The 13,348-nt window shown below is 43.8% G+C and overlaps 1 protein-coding gene across 11 annotated transcripts in view; it reads left to right on the plus strand.

Moving 5' to 3' along the window:
- The first annotated feature begins 1,244 nt into the window (after positions 1 to 1,244).
- Positions 1,245 to 13,348, plus strand: part of SLC8A1 (solute carrier family 8 member A1) — a 99,210-nt gene continuing 87,106 nt past the window's right edge. For 4 of the 11 annotated variants that reach the window (XM_090134909.1, XM_090134910.1, XM_090134915.1 and 1 more), the window contains exon 1: positions 1,247 to 1,627. The gene's annotated coding sequence lies outside the window, so the exon portion shown is untranslated. Of the gene's footprint in view, positions 1,628 to 13,348 lie in introns of all 11 variants that reach the window. The other 7 variants (XM_090134906.1, XM_090134908.1, XM_090134907.1 and 4 more) reach the window with 4 other exon arrangements.

Here is a 13,348-nt window from a genome sequence, read left to right on the forward strand (position 1 = left end):
AATCATAGAACCATCATCTAGTTTGGCAAAGGCCTTCAAGATCATCAAGCTTGTACTCATTCATTTTCTGCAAATGAGTCCTTTTGCGCCTGTTTCGTATATCCAACCCACACAAGACTTCTGCTCAGTGTGGGACACAGAAGTGTGCTCTCAGGGCACAGGATGCTGGGTAGATGCTAGAAACCTCCCAGAAGCCACATCAAAATATACACCTTCCCCTAGTTCCTTATGCACCAAAGAGCGGGAGATGAATATGTTGTTTGAAGCAACATCTCTTGATTGGATAATTTGTAATAACAAAATTATAGTTTGTCACTAATTGTAGGGCTGGAGCTAGTGAGATCTTAAAAAACTTTTATTCTGCCATGTGTTTAACAGATATTTAGGAAAAATCTCAAGCAAACACTGATGAATGTCAGTGGGTGCTGGATTTTTTACGCTGAGGAATTGAGTTCCAAACCTTTGCTCCATACACACTTCCATGTCAGATGCCCTTGTGTCAGACTGCCCCTCTGCTGCCATCTGTCACATGGCAACAAAATGTAATGGGATATTACTGGGAAGATTCAGCCTCTACTGCCATGCCACCAACTGCCATCTGCCTCTGATGCTGTGGGCCAATATAATAAGAAGCACTACTTTCAGAGCAGCCCTTCCATGATTGGTTTCCTGACTTGTGGCACAGTATTCCCCATGTTAAAAAAAAATTGTTTTGTCCAGAATCAGCCCTTTTTGAAACAGAAACCTGGTGAGATTGGAGGGGTGGGAAGGAGGACGAGGAGTAATTTAATCATAACGCATCTGCAAGAAGCTTCCAAACAACAGCTTCCACTCTTTGGTGCTTCAGGCACGTCCCATGGTAGTTACTGTATTATCAGAGGAATGCTTCCTCCTGCTACTGCTGCTAATCTGGGAGCAGTCACGTGGCTCTTCTATAATCCCTCTCTCCAAAAAATTTGACTCTTAACCTTCCCTTGCTGCAGACATGATGTATATTGCATTGAAATGCTTCCAAGTAATAAACATTCAAAACCCTGACCTACAAGCAAAGCAAAAAAACAACAGCAACAAAAAGATATTTCTGAGAATAAAGTGCATGAGCTTGCAGGAAAGAGTGAAGAAAAATCTTTTTTGGTCGTTTCTACTTGCCCCCACTTAAGAATGACTTTGGAAATAAGAGCAAAAAAATTTAATCTTGGGAAAAAAGAAAAAAGAAAAAAGAAAAAAAGAGAGAGAAAAGAGAGGAAGGAAGGAAGGGAGGAAGGGAGGTAAAGGAAGAGAGGGAGGAAGAAAGAAGGAAGAAACAAAGAGGGGTACAAATCAAATAGGGGATCTAGCAGAAAAGATTGTTATTTATTTATTTCTGCTCATTGATGTGCCAGGTGAAACTGAAAGCTGCCAGATAGCTTCTTTTCGACAGCTTGAAGTTACTGTTGGGAACAGATCCATGTATGGAAGCAAAAGCAGAAAAGCATAGATAAGCTGAGATCCAGCTATGCAAACCATCTTTAGAGACACTTAAAGGACAAGTACCCCCGCTCCTTTCTTTCTGGTAAATTTAGAGACACTATCATATGAGGGCTTTTTTCCATTCTGCTGTATCCACAACTGCTGAGACTCATCTGGGGTAAGTGAAAATGGATTCAAGCATTTCTTGGGAATAATTAGGGTTTTGGTTAACGTGGCATCCTGAGAAAACCCGTAAATCTGGTGCTGTGGGCTGGCTCCTGTAGCAGCATAGCAGTTAAGCTCTGAGCGCAGAACGCGACATGTAGCAGCTTTGTTGTTGGAGGGACAGAAACTTTCCAAGTGTCTGAAAGAGGCAAGAAAAAAAATTCTTGGAAAACAAGTATTTTATCACTCCTGATGTAGGCTTTCAGGACACCCATGCTAGAGTTTCAATGAAGGGGTAGGAGAGATCAGAGGTGGCTCCCAGTGCCTGAGCCCTGCCATGTTACTGCTTAGAAAATTCTTCACAATAGTCAAGGGGCTTTTCTCCTCTGGTCTGCCCTACTTTCGCTTTGAGACGTCCAGTTTGACGTGTGAGTTGAGCTGAGTGGACATTAGGAAAAGCATGTTGTAAACGGCTGCTGTTTTTCTTGGCACACGGAGGCAGTTTCTCAATGTTTCTCTCCAGATTTGAGGTTGATTACATCCTGTGCGAGGATTTTTGGTATGGCTTGAACTGTCATTACAGCGTGGTGGAAGTCGACCCCAGTGAAAACAGCTGTGCACTATTGTGACTATTTCCAAAGCACAGAAGTAATTGCTCTCCTTCAAACTCACAGGGAAACACGTTGGCTCTTTGAGCTGGGCACTGGCAAAAAAAAGCAAAGCATACCCTTGGCAGAAAGGCTTTCTCCACTTCAGTGTTTTGTTAAACAGAACACACACACACCAAAAAAAAAAAAAAAAATACACACCACACAATCATCCTCTTGTAGCCTTGGCTTGAAATCTTGTTGGTTTGGGGCCGTACAGTTTAACATGAGATTTTTCTTTAAACGCTACAGAATAGCATCTGTACATCGGTTCATGTGCTTTCAGGTGTTAAAACGCGGTGTTCATGCTCCCACTGCAAAGTGCCAGGTAAAGCTTTCTCATTTTTCAGATGGTTGATAGACTGGAAAAAACAGCAGAGCAGGTGAAGTGAAATTATACAGAAAGAGCTGAACATAATATCAGGAATATGACTGAAATTGTCGGAGATTTCCAGAGATACAATGACAGATGATCATAAAGGGAAATTACTAGACCACAAATGTCATAAGCATTTCCATTCATGAATGAAAATGCTTTCCCTTGTTGTTACATAAGGAGAATATAATGGAAGCGTTCACTTGAAACTCCATAGTAAAGTCTGCTGCTGAGAGGGTCTGTGAGTGCAGCCCTGGTTTCCCCTTATTTAGCAAGCATTTCTATGGACATTCCCACAAGCCTGGCTTTCACACTCACTGAGCTGCTTATCTTCCCTTTGCCTGGTTTCTTCCCATGTGCTGGAAATGTTCACAATTAGGCTGCAGCTGAGATTTGTCTGTGCCAGACAAACTTCTATTTTTTATGACAAGTACCTTTCAAGTACTTATCGCCTTTCTATAGAAATGCAAGCACGGAAATTAATCCTAAACTAAATGGGGCCAATAGCTTTTTAATTGCTACCAAGCCACTAGTAAACAACCCTTTATGCTGCTATTACAATGAAAGGACACTCCTACACTCCTCGCTTACTGGGATTGTTTCCATTGCCATTGGGTAGAGCTGCACAGAGACCTTGCAAATGACCTCTCCTTTGTGTCCCCCTCCATCAGCAGCAATACCATACACATTGTTTCATCCCTAAAGTTTATTATTATTATCAGCATACTAGCTGCTATAAATATTTACTGCCAATTAGTCCCGGGTATTGCTGGTGTTTGTTTGGTCTCTTGTGCAAAGCTGGCAGGATCTCACCCTGAGACCCTGGGCACGAATATAAATATCACCTTTGTAGTCATATTGCTAGGGAGCCTTTTACAAGCAGCAAGTCACAACAAGTGGTCCCTGAGCACCCACTGCGAGGTGTTCACACACACTGCTCCTCTTCCTCACCAGCAGCCCACTGGACGCTGAGCTGAGCTCGGGCACAAAACTCACTGAGTGAGGCATCAAAGGCAAAGCCACACTTGGAGGCTGTCCTTGCTGGTGCTGTGGAAGAGAATGCTGTCTCAACTCTGGTGGCATCTGGATCAAGTGAGGTTGTGTTGGCCTGGTCCCGAATGCAGAGTTTCTTGTGGGAAGGGACATTTGTGCTGTTTAGTATGCCCAAGAAGAGACAGTCCTCAAAATAAATCAGATAGAGGAGGGCTATGCCATGATGTCACTCAGCAAGGATTTTGCAAACTGGCTCTGGCTTGCATCAGTCCAAATGTGCATCCTCCTCCCTTCAGTGACTTCAATATTTTTATGGTGATTCCTGAAAGATGGAGTCTTAATGAGTCAGAAGATTGGAGCAGATTCTGGGGACACACTGACAGATTGATTTGCTTATCCAGCCAGATACTTTTTATTGCCTCTCTTCTAGGGAAAACGGTTTGTAAGATGTGTCACATCCAGCCCATAAGGAGATAGAAGGAGTGACCATTCCCCATTCAAGACATACCACAGAAAGTCAGAAAGTGCTTTATGATGGTCCTTTACAGGATGGCCCTGCCTCTGGTTTAACCAAAAAGCTGATGTCTGAGGAATGTAAGGCTTCAAAAATCTTGTGAAAAAGTGCAGCTGTCTTCTTTGGTTTTCTTGTGCCCAGAACATGCTCTCTTTTTCTCTTTTCTACATATTCAGGATGTGGACAGCAATTGACCTGGGGAAGGCTTCATTAGGGGACTCACAAACACAACACAGTTTTCCAGAATGAATAGTGTTTGGGGAAAAGTCTGGCTTTGCAGGCTGTGAACACCACATGAAGGCACTGCAGTGTGTCCTGCAATTGCCACTCAGCATCTTTCATGCACATGTGGCCACCAATCTTTCAAATAAGCGTAGCATTTCAGATGGGACTTAAAAATACATTTATATCTCTGTGCTTTATAGAAACTGCTGCCATTTTTTTGTGTCATGGTGCTAAACTGTGTGCTATCCAGCTTCACAAGCTTTTCCTTCTTTATAGAAGTTCAATGTATAATAATTAACTGCACATTTTGGTGAGATGAGTAAATAACGTTCCGCTGGTCTAAATCCAGTTGTCCTTTTTAGGACAGTTGTCACTTTATAGACACAAAATACTTCCAAATGTCCCATGACACAAGTTGCCTTTAATGCAGACTCGCTCTTACAAGACAGCTTTTGTGGTACTCAGTTTTCAGGTACTTAGGATCCTGAAAGTATGTCAGCACACTGTTAGCATGCTGAATTGTGCTCGTACAAGGGAAACCCAGAGACAGAGATTTGCAGGCAAGGTATCCAGTGCATAGAGAAAACCTCTTTACAAGCGTAGGGGGGAAAAAATGGCATGAATGCAGAGTTGTGTTACCTAAAAAGTTCAGTATTTTTCCAGAAAGGAATGGGAGAGCTCTCCAATGAGGAGATGAGGAAGAAGAGCACAGAAAAGTACAAAGGAAACATGCTCAGACACCCAGGTGGTAGAAGGGGTTTGCCTGTAGGTGGTACAAGCCATATGTGTTGGAGAGGATGTTGCTGTCACCAAACACTTTATCCTACAAACAGGGAGATTTTGTTATTGTCCCCTCCAATCTTCCATGTGCTGCTATGGGGGGAGGCAGTAAAATGACAGCCTTAAATAGTGGTGTTTTCTGCCAATTTACAAGTAAATCAGGCAATTTCTGAGTTGACACTCAGATTTTAATTGATTCTTTAAGGAACTCTGTGTTATTCTGGCACTGCATTGGGAGAAAATATGGCAAATCAACGCAGTATGTCTGGAGGCCTTCAAAACTCAGTTTATTCTTATCTAGGGCTCCAACTGTTCCTGTGATCTAATCGTAATTGTATTCTTACTGCATGGGGTCACTGCAGGGCAAAGCTGAAGTTGTTTTAGTTTCCATACTTCAATATATTTGGATTTCTTTTGCATTTAGTGCTAAACTTCCTCCTGAGTTTGGGATGTTTGCTCTTAGGATCTTTCCCAAATCCCTGGAATGTAGAACTCTGACACTGCTAACATAAAATACAGGTTTCAGTTTCTGAACTCTCCATCTGGGCCTTCTCCAGACTCTGGAGAACTCCGCATCAGTTTATTTGTACAGAAATGTGGGCAGAGGTAGAAGGGAAAGCACTCACGGAACTGGGATTCCAGTAAATGCCAAAATTTCAGTAAAGCAGGAAGACACATGGGTTGGGTTTGACTCTGCTTAATGATTCTTAACGGCTTTTCTGCGAATATCCAAAGAAGACAAACATTCTAGAGCTTCTTCTGTCAAAGAGTTCTGTTTGAGTACAGACTTTTCCCCACTGGACTAGAAGCTTCAGTGTTGGGATTGTTTTAATTCCCATGGGAATATGCTATATGGAATGAGGTGTAAAGCCCTTTTCCTTTCCTCAGTCTCCTAGTGCTTTCAAACCATTCCTTCATCCTGTTCAGGATGTTTCAGCAGAGGTTTTGTCTCTGGGATGTTTCCCAGGTTGTCTTGTAGACCACAGCATGCCCTGAAGGTTGCAGGCTAATCCTGCATGACACCAGCACACACCATTTCCTGTCCTTTCAGAGAATTGTCCTTCCTCTCACTGGAACATTGACTTGGCTTGTTTTTCTTTTTCCTCTTACATAAGCAAAAGCAGGGAGCTAAATGAAAATGTGAAAATGGATAAATAACAAAATACATTAAGTGCAGGAAAGCTGCTGCCTTTCTATCCTCCCACCAAAACTTCCTTGACTCCCTCTTGGAAACTTCTACACAACAGATGCTTCCCTTTTGCTTTCTTCTCTGCTTTGAGGTGCACTGGATACAAATTCTTCTACAACATGATTGGACTGGGGTTTGATGGACCAGTCTTATCTCTCGTCCTACAACCTCTTCATCCTTCCAAATCAGTGTGCTTTGAGATCCATGTCCAAAATTAGCAACCTGAAGCAAGGTTGAATCTTTACATGGGGACCACAGAGTCCATCTCTTTGGGACAGCCTGCTTTCATGCTGGTTCCCAGATCCAGTGATCTCCACACAATGGGATAAGGAAGAAAAGCAAAGTAAAGGTGACGTCTCCTCTTCTGGCAGCCAATTCTCAGCTCTTTGCTTTTGCTGCAGTTTGGCAAGAATGACATTAAAAATACCCCCATGCTTTCTTTTTGGCTTACAGAAAGGCTCCACGCAGGGATCTTGTGCTTCTGCACTAGATGCAGCAATAAACATTTGGATTTGCTGCCAGTGTGCTGAAACTGCCAACATGTATACAGTAAAAGTAAAACCCTTCCTGTGGCCACAGACCACAACATGCTAGCAATTCGTGGTATTATCCTGTTATTCAGTGAGTCATTGTCGCTGCTGAGAAATACGCTCGGTCAAATAAGTTGCTAACAATAACACTGGATGTGAGAGACAAGTGTTTGTTTTACTGCGGCATAACTTATTCCATATGGTCCCTTACAGCATGCTAAGTCACTTTGGCCCGCCAAATATTGTTCTAAGATGACCTCCTGGATTTAGGTTGCTCTTTTGGAGCTTAGCTATTCAAGGAACAGCTCTGAAAGTATTTTCTGTTCAGGGTAAGTGGCCGATTCAGAAGCAAGACAGATGCTCTGGATTGCCCCAACTTGAGCTGGATAAGTAAGTCTTCATTTCTGTTGACCATCCAGAATGGTGGTGTTTACTGCTTTGCTGACTGCTAAAACAGCTTTCAAATGCTAGCCACATGTTGTACCAATGCTCTGGCACAAGGCAGAATCCTCATCCTGACTGAGGAGCTAATATAGGTTTAACTTCTTAGCATTCACCTCCCCTGCGTGTCTTTCAAAATTGCCTAACCAAATATTTGTGGAAACATTCTAGCAGGTCTTCCAAATCTTATTGGTAGTGTTAATCTGTGGGCAAAATCCTGTACAAATACAGATGTACACCTGTGAAAGGTGCCCTCCTTGCACTCTGGCTATATTACTCAAAGATTAACATAAAAAAATAAAATAGTCCCAGCACCACAGCAGACCCTGTGCTTGTGCTGCTGCCACATTCTGCACTGGACCCAGTCCACAGAGCAGCTTGGGAAGCAAATGCATTCTCTCATTTTTAAACACTTTTTCCCACTGATTGTGGAAAATACAAGCTTCAAGAAACATCTCTCTCTACAACTGAGACATTTACCCTTTCTCTTGAGCTGATTTGATTTGAAGTGAATTCTTAAGAACAACAGCAACCAGTATTGGAGCACTTTAGAGCTGTGCTGATAACCTCACTGTTCCCCTGATGTATGACAGGCCTGCATCCTAACCTAAATGAAATAGTTAATCTTGAAGGTTTGCTGCTGTGTGTATGAATGAAGCTGTCTGTTATGAGATGGAGGAGTAAAGTGTATACAGACCTTTCATGTTTCCTTATCAAAAAGGAAAAGCTTTGTACTGGCTATCAGTGAAAATCTGCTTAGTGAGCAATTGTCTGTTTAGCAACCAATCACCAAGTAAGATTCAGGACAAATCATGCGCACTTCATAACAATTAATCATTCTTTTTCTAGTTGCTTGAAAATCTCCATTTTAAATCCCCACAGACTCACCTGTGAAGAAGATCCATAATATGGTCACAATCCTTGCATTCTTAGAGGCCAGGGTAAGGCTCTTCCAAATACACCTGGTATGTGTTAAAATGCCTGAAGATGCACCTCTGTGATGGTGCACTAGAAAACCTTTGGCCTTTAGCAAGGGAAAGGTATCCAATTTAAATGTTCGTACCTTAAAAATAGCCAGGCAGACTATTTTTAAAGCATGCTTTGATGCGCAAACCTAGAGGAATGCTACAAAACAGGGCAAGTTTGTAAGCATTTCAAGATGTGCCACTACTCATGTTTCCTAGACATTTTCTGTCCCTGTTGATAAAAACGTATCCAATTTTAACATTCTTCTCTTTGAAACAGACAGTTTGATTATCTTGAAACGTGCCTTGATGTATGCAGCCTACGGAAACTAACAAGACAAGTTTGAAGCCTTTAACCTTAATAAAGCTAATGTTTCACCATGCTAACTCCCCGCCTACCTCCTGACTTGTAGCTGCCTTGCTTGTCTTCGGAAGGGATTTCATGTGACACGTGCCCTTGCTTTTTTGACTGTGATTTGTGCAAGCTCTCCACTTGAGCCAGTTCTGTCCTCCCAGAGCCCTCACCGCAATGTGTTGGGCCCTGCAATGAGCCAGAGAAAGGCCTGGCTGACCTCAGACCTGGCTGATGCAGCTCATTCATAGTGCTTTATTTAAAATTCTTGTTTTGCCCCTTTGAATCTCCTCAGGTTCTGCTTCTTTACCAAGTTCAGATCCTCCCAGACAAGCCATCCATGCATACATATTTATTCTTTCTTCACTGGCCCTGAGTTGCTGACTGTCTACACTTGTTTGTTATTCATGATATGGTTGCCTTGGTAATTTCTACTTCAGTCAGTTAAGCTGGTGGTCTGCTTTTGTTACAATTGATGTTTCTTTTCTGCCATTTTTCATGCTGCCATCTCCTTAGCATAGCTACTGGTCAGGGATACCCAGCTGCATAGACATTGTTCCTCTGTTTATTCCCAGTAGGGTCTGGTAGCTTCTCAAACCATTTCATTGTGACATGCCTTAAGTTGGTCACCTGCATGGACATTACTGGGGAACAGCCAGCCACTCCTCATGCTGCAGCTTGGGCAGGGAATTTGTCTGCACACCCTACACATAGCTGTCAGGAGGGCAGGACAGAGAGTGAAGGATTTGATAAGCATTTGAGGCAGGAGAGATACTCACAACGCAAGTCTTTCCATGTCACCTGCTCCTGAAAGCATCTGGGAAAGCTTCAAGCACAAAAATGATCAGAAGAGGTTGCTAAGAGAGGTAAATGATGCATGTCTCCTGATTGTTCATCTGCTCGTCACCTTCTTTATGAAATGATGCTGAGAGCTGGGCTGCTGACACCTGATCTGAGCGCAATAGAGGTTTGTACATTCGATCTTGAAAGCTTTCCATGACGCAGACTCCTCACTCTCTGCAGACAATCCAGCTACCCACACCATTGCTCTCATGGCTAGAAAGTTTTTCCTTGCATCGAACTTCAGTTTCTCCAGCTGAAGATTAACCTCCTGACTTCTTATCTTACCAACAGTAGAGTGGGAAACATCTATTCTTTGAGATTTATGAGGTTATGTCTTCTGTAGACTTGACAGTCCACATTCCTTCAGTGTTTCCTCTGGGATCACGTCTTCTAGGCCTCTCACTTCTCCTATTTATTCTCACCTTCCTGATGCCACTGATCATGTAAATACAGCTATTAACTCTGGAGTCTACTAATGCAAATAAAATGCCAGATATTGTTAACAGCTCTGGCACAAATACCAGAAATACCACACTGATATCTTGAAGATGGAGGACCCAGAGGCTTTCTTAGTGTGTGTTAACCACGTGGAAGGGAGACAAATGAAGAAGAAAAGCCCAGGTGAGGCAGGAGGTGAAACAGTAGTTTTGGTTCAGAGCCAAGGCGTGTGTGAATCCCCAAGTCTCTGCTCTGTTCCGTCTCCCCAGTGCTGCACATAAATAACGACATCGCGGCAACCTGTGTTCTCAGATTGACAGCTATGTGCAGGAAATTGTCTCACCCGTTGAAGAGACAGGAGCACTCATGGGAGAGAAAGAGTTTGTCTGAATAAGCAGAAATGCAGAGAGAAGAAGCTGGCTCTTGCACAATCTGCATTAGGAAACATCTGCATGCATGCGTTCCTTCACACACCAATGTCTCTCCTGCATTTGCAAACCCAGGAATGCAGCCTTACAACCCAAACTGCTTTGCCAGAAGCACAACTTCCCATAGGATCAGATTTTCACAACGGACCTGGGGTCTTCTAACCTTGATATGGTTGGCAAAGTACCATCTCCCAGTGTTTTAAAGCACTGTGCAATCTGGAAAGCTCTTTAGCTCCAAGCAGTTCTGAAGAGGCCCTGTTTGAAATTCTAGTTGGAGAGCAGGCTGGCACGTGGCTTCACAGGGAATTTAAGACAGTGTAGTTTCACAAATAGTGTAGTTTCATTTCTCCAAAATCCCCCAGAAAATAAAAAAAAGTCATTAGGTTATCAGGAAGTTAAATCTCGTTTCTTCTTTGTTTGCATGCTCTTCATGTGCAGGGCTTCAATTACTACACTTAGAACAAGAAGCATAGCATAGAGAAGATGGGTCATTTCTAGTCCATGCATCTTCAGGGGTGCAAAAGAGAGAACATTTCTCCAAAGCAGCAAGATCATATCCCAGTAGAGGTCCCCAGTCCCTGGACTTGCATCCCAGGACCCTCCTGCTAGTGCAGCATGGGTTAGAGTCCATTCATTCAGGTTCTCCTTTAAGAGAAGTCATTTCTCCTCCTCTTTTCTAACGGGCTTGAGTTTTGCGAGGTGTTCCAGCAGCTTTCTTGGCTTGGAATGTATAAATAAAATATAGAGAAGGTGCCTCAATGCAGCTGAGGTCAGTCACTCTTCACTTTTAATGAAAAGGTCTATTTTCCCTGGAGTATGCAGCCTAGCTCAGGGCTGGCAAACAGATGGTGCTGAGGAGGCCAAATTACCTTCACAACCAGGGGCCACAGCCAGAGCTATGCACTACATCTGATTTGCCCTGGCGCTGGGGAGCCATGGGAGCATCACAGGAAGATCAAATGACGGATATGTCCTCGTATGACACTGGAGGTGCTGAGGAAGCATCATACAGTCTTCAACTGGCAATTCGTGGCTTTCCAGGTCTTGCCACACTATCTTGGTGCTTGCACTTTTGTTGTTTCTTGAAGTCCCAACTGGCACACTGCAGTTCTGCAGCCCCTTGCAGGAAGCTCCTCTGGAGGCACAGAGTCCCTGGGCTATTGCTTTCACTGAGAAACACTCTTTGATTGACCTTGCCTTGCATCTGCATTTTTAGTTCCCATATTCTGCAGTTTTGCAACAGCAAAACAAAGCTGCTTTTTTTTCTTTCTTTTTTTTTTTTTTTGGTGGGAAAAGATGCTAAGGGACAGGCAGTCAAGCAGGGGACATCTGGTCCTTCATTTTACAGTGACTCAGGCTAGGAGGCGGTTTTGGCCTGTGGAACAGGGATGAGAGTGAGATGCTGGTGCTGCTGAGAGAAATGACAGCTGCCAGAAGGCTTTAGAGCTTCTACCCCCCAAAAAGTGAAATTCTGAGGCTGTGTTCAAAGTGTGCATGTGATTTTGCACACTAGATGTTTGCGAAATACGTGCAGCCCCTAAATGTGTGCCCTACAAGTTCTGCTTTCTGCTCATCCACATGGCAAGTTTCCACATCCAAGGGCTCAGTCAGGCCAATGAACCCCTGCCATGTGTTCAGAACTCCCCAGGATGATCAGGACTCAGACTGTGCCATATGCTGGGAAATAGCTAGGCAGGCACTGTCTGGAGGGCTCAAACCAAAGTGTATGAGGTACAGTGCAGAGCCCTTCCTGCTCCTTGCCATGCCCCATTCCACCCATCACGATTCTAAATGCCTGATTTATCCTCCAACCAGCAAAGGTGGGTGTGAAGGTGAGACTGAAAGCTAATGTTCAAAATTTCTGAAAGTTATGTCTGGGAAATATCTTTTCTGGAAACACAATTCATAGGGATCTCAAGGTCTCTGCCAACAACAGACAGAGGAGAGCCAAGGGAAGGTTCAGTGGGCGCAAGCACAAGCCTGCTGCAGGGAGGAGCGACGACAGATGGATGCCAAGCCAGAGGTGACATCCCATCTGCTCCCACAGGATCTCCCTGGCACCTCCTGAGGGACTCAAGGAACACGTGGACAGAAATGACTAAGCACTAGCCACTGAGGGCTCACTGGTTATACTCCAGCATTATTTGTACCCACAAAAGAGAGCCGAGACTAAAACATCCCAATGAGATGCTCCAGACAAGGCTGAAAAAGGGTGGTAGGACAGCTGCTCAGAAATATGTATTTTATAGGGAATTTGGGGCAAGATTTTTAAATGCAAGAAATATCTAGATGTTTGTGTCTCCCTCCTCCAAAGCATGCAGGCACTCAGGTGTCTTCACAAAGCACTGAGTGGAGATTTGGCCTGCACAAGTCCTGCAGACTCCACAGTCCACTAACTCCTTTATTTGCAGGGAGGAATCATCTTTCTGCTCTGCACATGTAGCCAGTATCCAGAAACCTCCTCCAGCAATTGCAGGGAGGTGCAGGCTGCTGTCGGAAGGAGCTGTGGGTGTGTGTGAATGAATGAATGAATGAACCATTCCTTAGCATCGGCACGAGAATCTCCATGATTTTGAGACTGCTAATTAGTGGTTGTAAGTGTGTTTGCAGTGGTAGGTGTTCACTTGCACGGTTGCAAAGAGAGGCAGGGAAGAAAGATAGCTATCCCTTGGGTTATGCTTTTTCTTTCCCAGCCCAGCTCCACATTTTAAACAGCAATTTTGAAAAGCAAAGGTCTGGATGTGCCTGGAAAGAGGTGTGTGAGGGGCTGGAGAATGAAAGACATCTTCTCCCAGCCTATCAGCCTCATGGCCCTCCTGATCGGGCACTTTTCACACAGGTGAAGGAAACTCATTGGTATGGGTGAGATAATTCTGCTTCTTTGGTTTTGCTCTTTCTGTCTCCGTGCATTTGAGACTGAGTGATGTGAAGGGCACATTTGTATGGGCTAATGAGCATCACCATGATGCTGACAGACTTTGGTTTTCTTCATTCCCCCATTCCTCTGATATCA

This window comes from Phasianus colchicus, chromosome 2 (assembly GCF_987193195.1).
Source record: "Phasianus colchicus chromosome 2, bPhaCol1.hap1.1, whole genome shotgun sequence".
Classification (NCBI taxonomy): domain Eukaryota; kingdom Metazoa; phylum Chordata; class Aves; order Galliformes; family Phasianidae; genus Phasianus; species Phasianus colchicus.